General features: G+C 36.5%; 1 protein-coding gene across 3 annotated transcripts in view; it reads right to left on the bottom strand.

Annotated features, from left to right (window-relative positions):
• Positions 1-13,459, bottom strand: part of LOC105836540 (synaptotagmin-7) — a 198,775-nt gene that overhangs the window by 144,646 nt on the left and 40,670 nt on the right. Inside the window, exon 3 of one of the 3 annotated variants that reach the window (XM_036284852.1) lies at positions 2,240-2,295. The exons of the other annotated variants lie outside the window; for them this stretch is intronic. The gene's annotated coding sequence lies outside the window, so the exon portion shown is untranslated. The remainder of the gene's footprint in view (positions 1-2,239; positions 2,296-13,459) is intronic. 3 annotated transcript variants of the gene reach the window in all.

The raw sequence follows: 13,459 nt of genomic DNA, 5'->3' as shown, positions 1-13,459 counted from the left end.
TTTTAACGTATCAAGCTTCTTTCTGTTTATTATCTTACATTTCTTATATTAAATTTTTATTTATTTCGGTTCTAATTTAAAAAAACGCAGTGACAAAGAATGCGTCAACTTGGATAAATCTACGTAGGTCCGCAAGACACGTGCAAGGAAATAATCAATCGCAGGTTTGAAATAAAAAGTGCCGTATCTGTTACGATCAGTATTTTATGTATACAGCTGACTGATCTCGCCGCTATATATGCTTATGCGGTAACGCAAATCCGCAATCTGAAATGTAACGCAAGCACATGCCGCCATCTTGCAACATCTAAAGGAAGTGATGTATCTTGATTCATTTACTCTACTAGAAATAGTTATCGACAGAGTTCCGGTTTCTTATATCAATCACATTACACGGTGGGGAGGATTTTACATCCGAATTATTTTAACGAAAGTAAAATTTACCACAATAAAACCCGATCGCAATGTGGTCGATAGCAAACGGTTGATCGCAAAATATGATATAATAATCGCGAGATAATTTGTTTTACAAGCCAAATTATCGACCTATGATGCATTCGTAAATGCGTACAGATTTAGCAGATAGTCGTAATTTTCCGACACAAATGGAGAGAGAAATCGCAAAGCTACAATTTCGAATGTCAATTTTGAGAAAATGAATTCCGTTTAATAGCACACATTACGAGATTTATGATTAATTCCCTCCAAAATGCGCATCACCAGATTGGTACATAACGTATTACATTATATCGACATATTTTGTATTATTTAATTCACCGTTAGCTGTACGTCTGTAACTGTGGCAAAATCAAATTTCCCGCATAAGATTATCCATTTTATTTATCAACGTTATGAAAAGAGTATAATGTAACGAATGACATTTTAGCTTTTGCTCTTTTTATCTTGCGATTATTGCGATTTTTACACATGTCCTTTTTGTGCGTACATTTTCCTTCGGCTACTAAAGCAATATACTCACAAAAAATGCTTCTTTGAATATTTATATAAATTTGTTTTGTTCATTCAATGTATGTAATACAAAATTATTACAAGACTGTAAAAAATAAACACTTTATTTTAAATAAATGTATTATCTTTTTCAATTATTTTCCTCACATTTAGATTTCTATATAATTACACACAGTATTAACATATATAAATATAGATATACATCTACTTAAAAAATCGCATATCTCATTTACAAAGAAATACACAATAAAGAAAGAATGATAGTGAAAAAGAGTTATATATTCCATTATTCGGCACGAATAATCTCGGCACTATTGTGTGCAAATCCTTTCGTCTTTCAAGTAGGATTAAAGTGGCGATTTAACAAACGCTAGCGCATTTTGAGAAATATAACGTGCACTGCCTTCTTGCGCGTAAACCTCCTCGCAGTTTCCATTTTAATTTGATTTTGTAAACACATTAATGAATAAAAATATTGTATATTAAGAAAATTATTGCACGACTTTTTCATAACAAACCAGCAAATCGTAAATCCCGTCGGCAAAAGCAACGTGCGGACAGATTAGAATTAAAAGTTGCCGGAACATTAAATCTGAATTTTCTACCTTGCCATTTCAACGAAATTATTGCAATTAGCTTGCGCCGTCATTGCGATCAGCAATCGCGGAAATTTCTTAATTGCTCGTCGAACAAACTCCCTTTTTAAAATAGAGCGTCCTAATAAATCGCGGAGAGAAATTAATGTCATTATTTTTCCCCGTCGGTCTGGGTTGCATTCTTATTAGGGTAACTCCGGTATATATAAGGAATATATATACCGGACTTATAAGAGTGGTTACGAGCAAACTATCTTCACTCTTTCTATTTTTTCTTATCTACTTTTTTATTACCTATATTTTATATAATTAAACTATATCAGTTTTTATATTATCAAAACTTTGTACTATTTACTATCATAAAAGGAATTAAAATTTGAAATGTTTATTTCTTGCATTTTCAAAAAAAGATTTTTAAAAACCCTTGCATTTTTACCCTATATCAAAAGGAAAGGATGAATTATATGACAGGCATGAGTGAAACAATCATCAAGCTGAACAAAGAATGCAAGAGCTAAACACTTGTACAATTAATAATATTTTAGTATACCTCATGCTTTATTATTCCACAGTTGTGTGTATCACGAAATAATCACTAAACTGTTTACCCTCCCCCCTACAGAGAGAGAGTAACTATTTTAGGGTAAACTGTAACACATTACTACGTTACTCACAGCATTGACAAATTGATTGAACTCATGGTGGTTTCGTTAATATTAACAGTGGGAAACTGAAATCATAAAATAACAGCAATATAATATAGACTTGTAAGTGTAGTTGCGAGACAATTACCTTCACTCTTTTTATTTTTTTCCTTACTTCTGCGACATAAATACCAGAGTTATCCTAATACGTTCACCTACAGAGTTATCCAATCGTCAGCTTCGACTGTACCAACGAACCGACGAAATGAAAATAACGTACTTCACGTCGAAGAATGCGTTACCACAACGCCTCGATTTACACGTCTGAGTTTCTCCTTTTTGTCCCGCTTTCATTCAATTAAACGCGTTGCAAGACTATTAACGTTGTACGCCGTCAGTTAAATTTTATCATTTCGGAAGTGCAGGTTTACGAGATCTTAAAGAGGTATACGGAGAACACCGCTCAGGAAAGCACTGCTCCATTAAGATTGTCTGTCGTTCAAACCGACATTTATTCCCTTTATCCCCTCGATCGGGGATTGACATGTCATTAAAAAGTTGAGTACCTCGCGCATCGGGTAGGTACTGATCAATAGATCTGCTAGAACTAACCACACTCGTTTCTCCCTCTCTCTTTCTCTCTCTCTCTCATCTCTTCGGATGAAACACGGCGAGGTATCGACGCAATGCGCGCGTTTCCGGCGGGCTAGTTCCGGATATTTATTACTTCCGAGAATTCCGCGGGCGAGGAAGTAAAAGCGTTTTATCTCGTTCTCCTCAATCCGCGGAATGAAAGCACCCGCGGCTTCCGGTGGCTGTTAATAATTATCCAATACAAAGCTAACGCGAGGAAGCAACGGAGTTATTCAATGTACGCCGAAGTAACCAACGTATGTGCACACCGCGAAAATGCTAGACCGAGTGTAAACACACGTCATATAATGGCGCAGCTCTCATTGCTGCCTGGTGTCGAGTGGATTAATTACATCGGGCCGGAACCGTCCGCCGAAAATCGCGCGCGAATTACGGCGCAGCTGGTGTCATTTAAAGCGGATGTGCACGTTAAGGGGGGTGGGCGGCCGCGGCGCGGATTGTCCTGCGCATTGTCCCTCCATTTTCCACGAGTCTCCGAGACGTATTGCATATGTATGCATCCCGGGGTACAATTGTAATGGATAATACTGCGAGAAATTCGATATCGCTGATCAAACGAATCCCGTTTCCCCCGAGCTCTGCAGTCCTCCGCGAGCATTCACGGCGAAATCGTTACACATACGGCGAAGCCCGTATACGTCATCGCAAATCCGACGGAGCGATAAGTCCGCGTAAACTCCCTCACCCCCGTCTCTCCTTCTCCTCTTCCCCGTCCCGTCTCGTTGTGTAGGAAAAACCGGCGAAACCAATCCAATTCCGAAACAGATACATGCTCAATGCGCCAGAAAATACTTGAGATTGTTGCGATTAACTTGATTGCTTTTGTTGAGAAGAAAGTCCACGGGGCGGTGAAACTCTTTAAAGTGTCGATGTATGCAATATACCTCGCTAATGACGCGAACAGCGCAAATAATAATCAGATGATGGTTGAAAATGTTACGCTCAAGAAATCGCTATTTATTTGAAATTGATTCATATTAACGAAGGAATAATCGTAAATATATAAAGACGATTCTCCCTTCCTTCGTTAATTATTTAATTTTCTTCTACGTTTTTCATTATAGCACTTTTTAATTTTTTAAGATAAAATCAACGTTTTTCATTTTATAAATCTTGTGTATACGTGAATATATAAAGAGAGAATACCTTTAACTGAGTGCTCTTTATACTCATGTGCATAGTTTTCTCTTTTTAATTGCTTATTCATAATTGTCCATCTTTCTTTTTCAATGCGATTTTGACTGATTTTGATAAACTGAATGACGCTTCGGACGGAGCCAAGATCGGAACAACTGACAAATTTTTATACAATATGACATTTTTGATTGACTCTATTTATCTGATTGACTATTTGCAGAATGAACAATTTGTATACTAAATTGAACATGCAACAATATTTTAATACATCAGATTTTATAGAGCTATTTTTTCTGTTTACTTTTTCACCATTAATTTAATCTATTTTATTTGATTGGACATGGTTGAAAAAACGCAATTTTTTGCTCTCCTTTCTTTCGGTCATCTACCGCAAACTCAATTTAATGAAATTTACCAAATACTTATATCTTTGCTTCTTTCTTTAATTTTTAGTTTTATTTATTGTTACGTTTATTCATGTACTCATTTATTTAGTTATTTCATTGTTTTCTGTTAATCTTTTAGAGAGTGTAGAAAACTGTTAATAAAAACTGCTCTTTAAACTGCTCTTTTATTTGAAATAAATGTTACAACTTATTTATATCCTTTTCTGTTAATTCTGATTCTTTTAATTTTTTATTAAAGAGTAGCTTTATTTTTTTGCACAATTTTATTAAAGCGAGTAACACGTTTGTCAATAAATTTATATATTTTTCATTTTCCTTCGTATTAGACAAAAAAAGTATGGACAAGTGTAACCATCTTATAAGTAGGAGTTATTTGCCATTTGTAGAACTTGATTGTAGGGCATTGATTTTCTATAAAAATCCAAATGTGAAAAATAACGAACTCTCTACGAACTAAAATCGCCGAATCCTGGAAGAAATGAGAATCCTGACGGTATCCGCTTAGAAAGTTATTGCCGTCATTTTCCGAAAAAGAATTCGACAGGAGAACAGTCAGCGGAAGATGATATCGGTCGAGCAAACTTATGGGTTGGGAGTAGATTATTTTTAATCCGGGTCTTCCCACTCGAGTCGATATATATTCGATCGGACGTAATCGCGTTATCGCACCTTTCGTCGCGTGTGTTTTTAACAAATAAAAAGCTAATGTATCTGCAAACAGCGTGACGTCCGATTTACAGCGTAACGTGCTGAAACAACGAGAACGTAAAGCTTAATCGAACGCACAGCCATATAAATTCAATCGGTTCTCTTTTAATTAGTCCGTGTGTATTTATAAGCCGCTTTCATGTCCGACGACAGTTCGGACGATAAATAAAACGGAGTGACGGGACGTTAACTGAAGAGCAGACTGAAATTACTCTTCTACCGCGACGCGAGAGCGAGCAAAAAAAATCAGCGACGAGAGGAGCGGGGGCGAGGAAGGGGGGGTGCGCCTGGAGAAAATGCTATTCATAATTGACAGACTGCTCAAATAAAAAGAATCAAAATTGGGTCAAGCATCGCCCTCTGTGTCGTATCTCCCGGTGAATAAAATGTACACAGTGTACCGCGAAAGCGATCGGAATCGGTAGCGCTGAGATTTTAATGAAGGGAGGCTTTTCTGTTTTTTGAAAGGTTCCGCGACGAAGAACCTTTCTCCTCGCCTCTATTTTGCGCTCACGTAATTTCGGAGCGTTTGTGCCGTCAATCGAAATGGCCCCGGTTAAAGGAGCACGGCTCCTGAATGCGGAGCCCGACGGTGACGACGGTCTCTCCCTTTGAGTCGCGCGAACCAACGGAAAATCCTTCGTGTGCATTAGGTATCTCGTTTGATCCTGTTCCACGTCCGTTGAATAGAATCACCAAATGCGCCAAATTCGATCGAACGATCGAACCGATCTGCACGTCCAGTTACACAACCATTTTCTAACTATACGTATATTTATTTCGTAAAAATAAACCCGCGACTGAGCTTTATCAGCAGTAACGAGCAACCTCGCAAGAGCTGAAAGTATAAAAAAAAAAAGTTTAAAACAAAATGAAAACTTCATAATTCTCAAAGTATTGAATATTGAAGATCGACTAGCAGTTAAATGTCGGCGAAGGAGAGCGCATTTAGATGAGGATTGTGAATTTTATATCTTGAAAAAAAATTTCTCAAATGCACAGAATAACACGAAAGACGATTCATGACAATGTCAAAGCAGATACTAATCCCTTTTTTATTGCAGCGGAAAGAAAAAAGAAAGAAACAAAAATAAATACGGAATAAGTATAATAGTCTCAGTTGTGAGGGAGCAGCTGCATGAATTACCGAAACATTCCTTGAAGTATTTCTTGAAGATTGGAAAATACTGCGTGAACCGCGGCACAGATGATAACTCTCCTTTTCCAAGGAAAATGTCGTAAAAATCTGTGACACTTCGAGAATTTCAGATTACATTCCTCCCGTTGTAAGATCAAAATCTTGATATCGCATATCTGAAGCGTATTGATCGCAAAATTAATTAACAAGCTATTCCAAAATATTGCATCAGCGTAAGGTAAACTATTTATGTAGAGCTCGCGCTGCACAATGTGTAATATTACCTAATAAATATACCCGGTAGCGCATATAACCTAATTACTATATTATATAAATATTGCGTATACGTGTATGAACTTCTACGTGATCTCATTTTAATGTAATTATAATAACAAATGTAATTCTCTCTCTCTCTCTCTCTCTCTCTCTCTCTCTTTGCCTATATTGCAAAATATAATGGACCGGCGAACTCTCTAGCACCAATATGCTTTATTGTTTAATCATGCTGCCGAATGAATTGAACTGTACGGAGCGAATACATAATCGGCTTAGTTAATTAGACTGCAGTGAATAGAACTTTTAAACAACCATGTACAATATGTATCACAAACAAAAACAGGAAGAAAAACAGGTCAAAAAATTATCGAACCTAGACTGAGAAAAAAATATTGTTGATTTTTGACAAAATTTTCCTAAACTAAAATACAAATTTGTCAGTTCAACAATTTATGCATTTAACTTAAATGCACAAATTTCAATTCAAGTATTTATATAGTTAATTGAAATATTTAAATACTTGAATAGACAAAATTGAATTTAATTGGAAAATTTAGTCAAATAAACTTTTTTTCTCAGAGTAGAAATAACAAAAAATATTGATGGCTTGACATTTTGAGGTACACAAGCTCTTATAAATTGACATATCTCTGTTTTTAAAATTTATAAAACAGTCCCCTCATCGCCACGATTCGTAAATCACGCTATTTCACCGTCGGCTTCGGATAAAAGATTCATTGGCCGACGGAAATATCGGTAGGTTTTTCGCGCTCTTTTCGCTCGTAGGTTTTCTGATTTTACACCCGCGATCTTTCCTTCTTAATAATGATTTGAAGTATCGCAGCACCGATCGCTCGCGTACCCAGAGGATTTAACCTGCCGGATCTACGCGCGGGAAGAAATCACATCGCTGATGCCGACCTAGATTACACTCGACGCCTACTCTTACCGGGAAATACGAGAAAGAGTCGCCGGGCTAGCAATAACATAAGTACGCTCGTGATCCCTACTTAGCGAAGTGCTTTGATTTAGATCTTCGAGCACCGGCTCGAGCTTTTCTTTTTTAGGGGGGCAACAGCGTACAGCTATAATTCTCTCATCAAAATTTCATGACCTTTGTAACCATTAGAGAGGACGTTAATATCCTCTTCTTAAATATTGGATTTTATTTTTTTTTTCTCACCAATTAATGTTTCTCGAGACAAGTCCGTCATGCTTACACAAATTGCGCTATTTACTTTGCTCAGCTGAGCCCGGTCGCGATTCATCAATATTCTGAATATTGATTAGCTTGATTAAGTTGAAATGGTCTCTCGATCTCTTCGGCGGCAGCCTTCGGTCTGCATAATGGCAACCTTATATTTCTATTAAAGCTAAACCGTGTTCCACATCGTCCGTAACTCCACGTCATTTGTATTCCCTCGTTTAATCACGATCAGCTCGGCTCACATAGATAATACATAATAGTAAAGAGCTCCGACGTGAAACGAAGAAAAAAAGAGAACGAATAACTTATAGACCCTCTCTGGGCCGATTAAGCCCTACGTCCCGCCGATGCAAGTCGGATAATGCGTAACTCGTACAGAAAACGTCGAGAGTAAAGAACGAAAGTCAATAAACCGCACACATCCGGACACACGTCGAAGGCGACTCTACGTCGTCCTACAGCAGCCACCGTCACCGGGCGATAAACCCGAAAGCAATTATTCGCGACGACGACGAACCCCGCTATCGACGTCGGCCTGGCACCTTTTGCGACCGGTAATCTTGGTGTATTTCTCTTATCGTATCACGCAGCGATCGCCGGGGTCTGCCGCAAATTAGGCCCGCGCGACGGTCCCTGCTGCTACATAATGCACCGGTCGCCGAGTTTTCGTACAATCCAGACTTACACGATGATCCTCGCGGTGAGAAGAACCGACTATAAATGAGACGATCTGTATGTACGACGAGAGCTAAACCGAAAAAAAAAACATGTTCGCGTGACAATCTGGATACCGAGATTGCGGCTTTTATATCTGAGGGACGGGTACGCGATTTTTTTCTTTTTTTTTTAGTTGGTGAAGAAAATAGGGTGAAACCTGAAGGCTTGGCGAAAGCTCTCTCTTCATTCAAATAATAGAAATAATAATGACGAGATTGTTGACGCAACAATTTCTGTTTTTTTTTTTAATCGTTACCAAATTATATGAAAATAAAAGATTATTGCTTTTAAATATAATTATATTTAAATTTAAGAAAACATAATTTTTATCATCATTAAGTCTCTTGTAATCGCTCGCGAGATTAGGTGACTTGCAGAGATCCACGACGCTGATTTCAGTGGCAATAACAGTCTTGCGGAAAAACGCTAATTTGTCACCTGGAGATATGTAAACGATCAATCAATGAGGTTGCTATAAAAACTGACCTTTCAGAAAGTTTACATGTGCACAGGAATCTCTATGTTATTTTTACTGATTTGCTTTACAAATTAGAATCAATATTCAATATTTTCGCGAGGTATGATACCCCACCTGTTTGTTCACATCGATCCACGGAATTATGTGACTACACCGTAACATGTTACACATATTGTGGATCATGCAATACTAGCAAGTTAAATTTTTCCTGAAATACAAAACAATACCGTTTATTTATTCCCTAACATAAAGGTTATAGAAAGTTCCGTCAATAGACCATACGTTTTTCGGTAGAATTTGAAAAGCTATATAAAATTTGTTTTTTAATTAAAAAATTGACAGAAATGCCTACTATTAAAATATTCTTTAATATATTAATTCAGAATCTGATAATTGCAGATGTTTTAAACTTTGACATTTCTTAATCAACCCCCTTTAATCTTTTACAATCCCTTTAATCTTTTGAAGAATTCAATGTTCGAAGGGACAAATAAATTAAAATTAAAAATGAATATAATTAATATAAACCACACTTGAAACTTTGTCAATTTAGTTAATGGATTACCTGAAGAAATATTCAAAGAAAAAAACTCAATTTTGTACGTAATTTGTAGATTTTTTGTATTTTTTGACTATTACAAAAGTCATGAGAATTATCTTTCAAATAGTTTTCGTTTTAGTTCTACAACTGCCGACATATTAAAAATTGTTTTAATTTAAATTACATTTTTAAATTAATTTATACAACTAAAATTAATTATTTTAATACAAAGTTAAAAAAGTTAAATTTTTAACTTGGAAAACAGTATTGCATTGTATATTAAAAGTTGTTGTAATTATAATGCAACATTTGTAAAACACTAAAACAAAATTTACCCAACAAGATATAATTCCCTTTTGTGATATTTATTAAAAAATACAAAGAATCTGCAAATTACATATGAAAATGAACTTTTTTCCTCTAAGGACTTCTTCGGGCAATTTCGATCCATTAACTAAATTGACGGAATCGCAAGTGTCGGTGATTAACGAGCACTATCAAGACAGTAAATCGATGAGAGTATCGATGTTCGAAGAAGTCGATAGAGATTACTTTGTCGTTCGAAGGAATACTATTGCTATTGCTTATTTCGACGTTGCGCAAATCAAAAGCATCGACCAAATCAAAATACGAAGCTAGAGAGGGCCAAGGCTGAGGTCATAACGGGTGCGGCATTCTAGCCAGATGTCGACCCGACGTTCTTGCACTTTGGAAACTAGTAATTTGATTGCTCTTACAAGGTTCGCCCCGACCCTTTCCCCCCCCGTTGCAATTGCTATTTTGCGCTACAGGTCTGAAGGATGCTCCCTTCGTTGTGCGCGATAATAGCGTTAACCGTTTAGTCGCTCGCTCGCGCTCTCTCTCTCTCTCTCTCTCTCTCTCGACGCAACGCGACGCGATTCTTGACTCACGTCAATGCGAATCGCCAAGAATGAAAGTAACATTATGCGCACGACGCGGAAACTCGAACGTCCGATACTTTTCGCTGGGATAAATTGAACCAATAATTGATCGCTGAATCCATAATGATAGCTGCGCTCGTAAACAGTTTTCTGAATTGATGATAGAATTAAAAAGTGATTTCAATAAAAATAAAACCAAGTAGGACAAAATTTTCTCTCATGGGACTTCGTTCTCGAAGAAATTAAACTTTAAAATTTGAAAAATGGATAATATCCATCATCATTGCAGTTTTTAAGCTCGGATAACTTTCAATAATCGTCACGTTAGCATCATTGAATTTATTTTTATGTAACAACTATCAAAAAATAAATATTAAAAAGTACAATAATAAAAATTAATTAATTCCATTGCAAAATAAATATCATTTTAATTAATCTTCTATTTTTCAAGCCATATTTTTTTAAAAAATAAAATATAAGAATTATTATCAAGTCATTTAGATTCATTTTTCGAAATAATTATTTCTGTTTCTTATTCGTATTACATATTTCAGAGATATGTAGTAATAACATTTTACTTGTGTTTTTAAAAAATATTTTTCAATTTGCATATTTTTATTTTCACACATAATTATTACATCATCGAAAATTAAAGCAATCTTTTATTAGATGGTTATTCATTTACCGTTTTCCATTCACAGTACTTTTTAAAATACGCTTGAAAATTTAAATCTTGATTAAAGTATAAAGTAAAATAATATTTTTATTTAACAAACGTGATCAACTGATATCTGAAAAAATATTTATTAACCTTTTCGAAAATCTAACAACCGTCATACATAGTCATGATATTGGCGTAAAGTTATATAATTCAAAAATATGGAAAATCCATATAAATGCATATATATTACGTTACTCTAATATTTTTTATTTCATTTCAATTTGCAAGCGCTTTTTCGGATACGCGTTATGTTACATAAAATTTATTACATACACACACACAGCCATTTTTATATGTGTGTCAAAGAAATACAGATACGTATTTTCAACTGACAAGCAAATGTGCATATTTGATGAATTTTTTGATCTATGGTTTGAAGAAAAATTTTCTTATGAGAGACAATCATTGGTGTATTTGCTGGGTTTATGCTGCCTTCCATGCAATTAATGCACGAAGTTCGTTAGCGAGCTTGTTAAAATTACCAAGCATTCGCAAGCACCGACGTTGACCATCGCAATAGCGCGATCGATGGTATTTAACCCTCCCGACGAGTCAAAATCAACGTTAACTTTCGATGCAATATCGAACACGTGCTCCACATGATTTCAGTTACTTCGATATGAATCGCGTACGAGGTCGGCTTTCTTTTTGAATATTATAGAAACTCCAATACAGCCGCTGAACGAGTATCAACCCAGTCTCGACTGCGCTCAATCAATCTCCGAATTCAAATATTCTCACATGATTCTGTTTATGTGGAATTCCCACGTGTCATCCAACGCGTTAATTAAAAGTGGATTACTCAATAGTTTTATCATAAAATAATCAAAACTTTTTCCGTTTTGATAATTACGGGTGCAGGCGAAAATATGAGAGTTTAAAAATAACGCTTTGTGAAAATTGATATAAAAAAATAGTTAAAAATTCAGGAAAATTTGATTCTAATAAATTGTGCAATAAGAAGATAGTAATTGACACACAGTCAAATATAAATATAATTAATTTCGAAAACTTTTACAAAGAATTTTGTCAAACATTATAACATGAGTTACATATTCCCTATATATTTTTCAACTTTTATTTTTATTTACGTATCCAAATTAAAAGAACATTTTTTTCAGATTAAATTAAAATAAAAAATTCTTGTAACTTTTTTGTGAAAAACAAAGACTTAAAAAAATTAATATATTTTTATATTCTAAATATTGTTTTACCGTATAGCGATATTATCATAAAATTGTCTAAATAAATCAATATCTTTTGAATTAATTTTATCTTGTCTATTAAGTTACATGTAATTCTTATGTTTATCTAGATAATTTTAAGTCATCTAAAGCACAATGCTGCTTATAACACAAAGGCTATCTATTTCGTTATTTTTATTTAAAAATTTCAATCTGGAGTGTTGGTAGAAGAGATCAACGGACAACAGAGAGGGGATCTATGTGTTCCGAGGTTTCTATATGTAGAATCAGTTCTACGTTGCGTATTCCGCTGTCTAATACAACTATCACGGCAGGCTTAGACTATTGTCAATCACGAACCGCTGCCGTCGGCTATCCGCGTCGGCGCACAATTAGTTAATCCGCCGTTAAGCTTTCAATTAATATCTGCGACGAAATCTAGAGAGCTTCCATTCCTGGATCTCGATGGATGTAATCCTGAGGGACAAAAGACTCTTACCTATCATAGCAAAAATCCAGGTCGAGCGACACGTGGCAGACTCTCTGCTAGCAACTATAAATCTCCGCGGTCGGGGTGGCGGTAAATATTCGATTTACGCCAATAAAAATTTCGTAAGTCGCTCACGGCGGCAGCCGCGAGCGATAAATGATTTACGGCGAGCATTCGCGACACGCTCTCCTCGCGACGGGAAAACTCCCTTCCGAGGGAACGCACGAGACGCTTTACGAGTCGTCGATCGGCATTTCGATCGCGATAGGTTTCAATTCACAATGAAAACGAGAAATGTTTCCGTAAATGCCTCTTTTTCTCTCTCTCTCTCTCCTATCCTCTGCTTCCTTCGCTCTTTCCTTCTGATCGCAAAAGGTCGAGGTAACTTCACCACCGTCAGCTTGTGCCCGACGCTCGTCGACGGAGCGCAGCATCAATCATTAGAATCCGGATCGACTGGCTGACGGATTTCCCTTCGGGCCGAGACGATGCGAGGCGACGAGACGCGACGGGACGCAACGGGGCGTCGCGACGCCACCATGGACCGACAACGAAGACGTCTCCCTCCTACCCTACGTGCGCCGACGAAGGTCGGCGAATAACTCAAGGGCGGTTTTCCCCGACGCGACGACCGGCTCGCAAACTCACGAACAATCTCGGCGGCGGCCAAACTTACGTAGCCAGAGATTG

The sequence above is a fragment of the Monomorium pharaonis genome, chromosome 3, assembly GCF_013373865.1.
Source record: "Monomorium pharaonis isolate MP-MQ-018 chromosome 3, ASM1337386v2, whole genome shotgun sequence".
NCBI classification, from domain to species: domain Eukaryota; kingdom Metazoa; phylum Arthropoda; class Insecta; order Hymenoptera; family Formicidae; genus Monomorium; species Monomorium pharaonis.
Note: the sequence above shows the minus strand (reverse complement) of the source record. Positions and strands in the feature narration are given on the sequence as shown.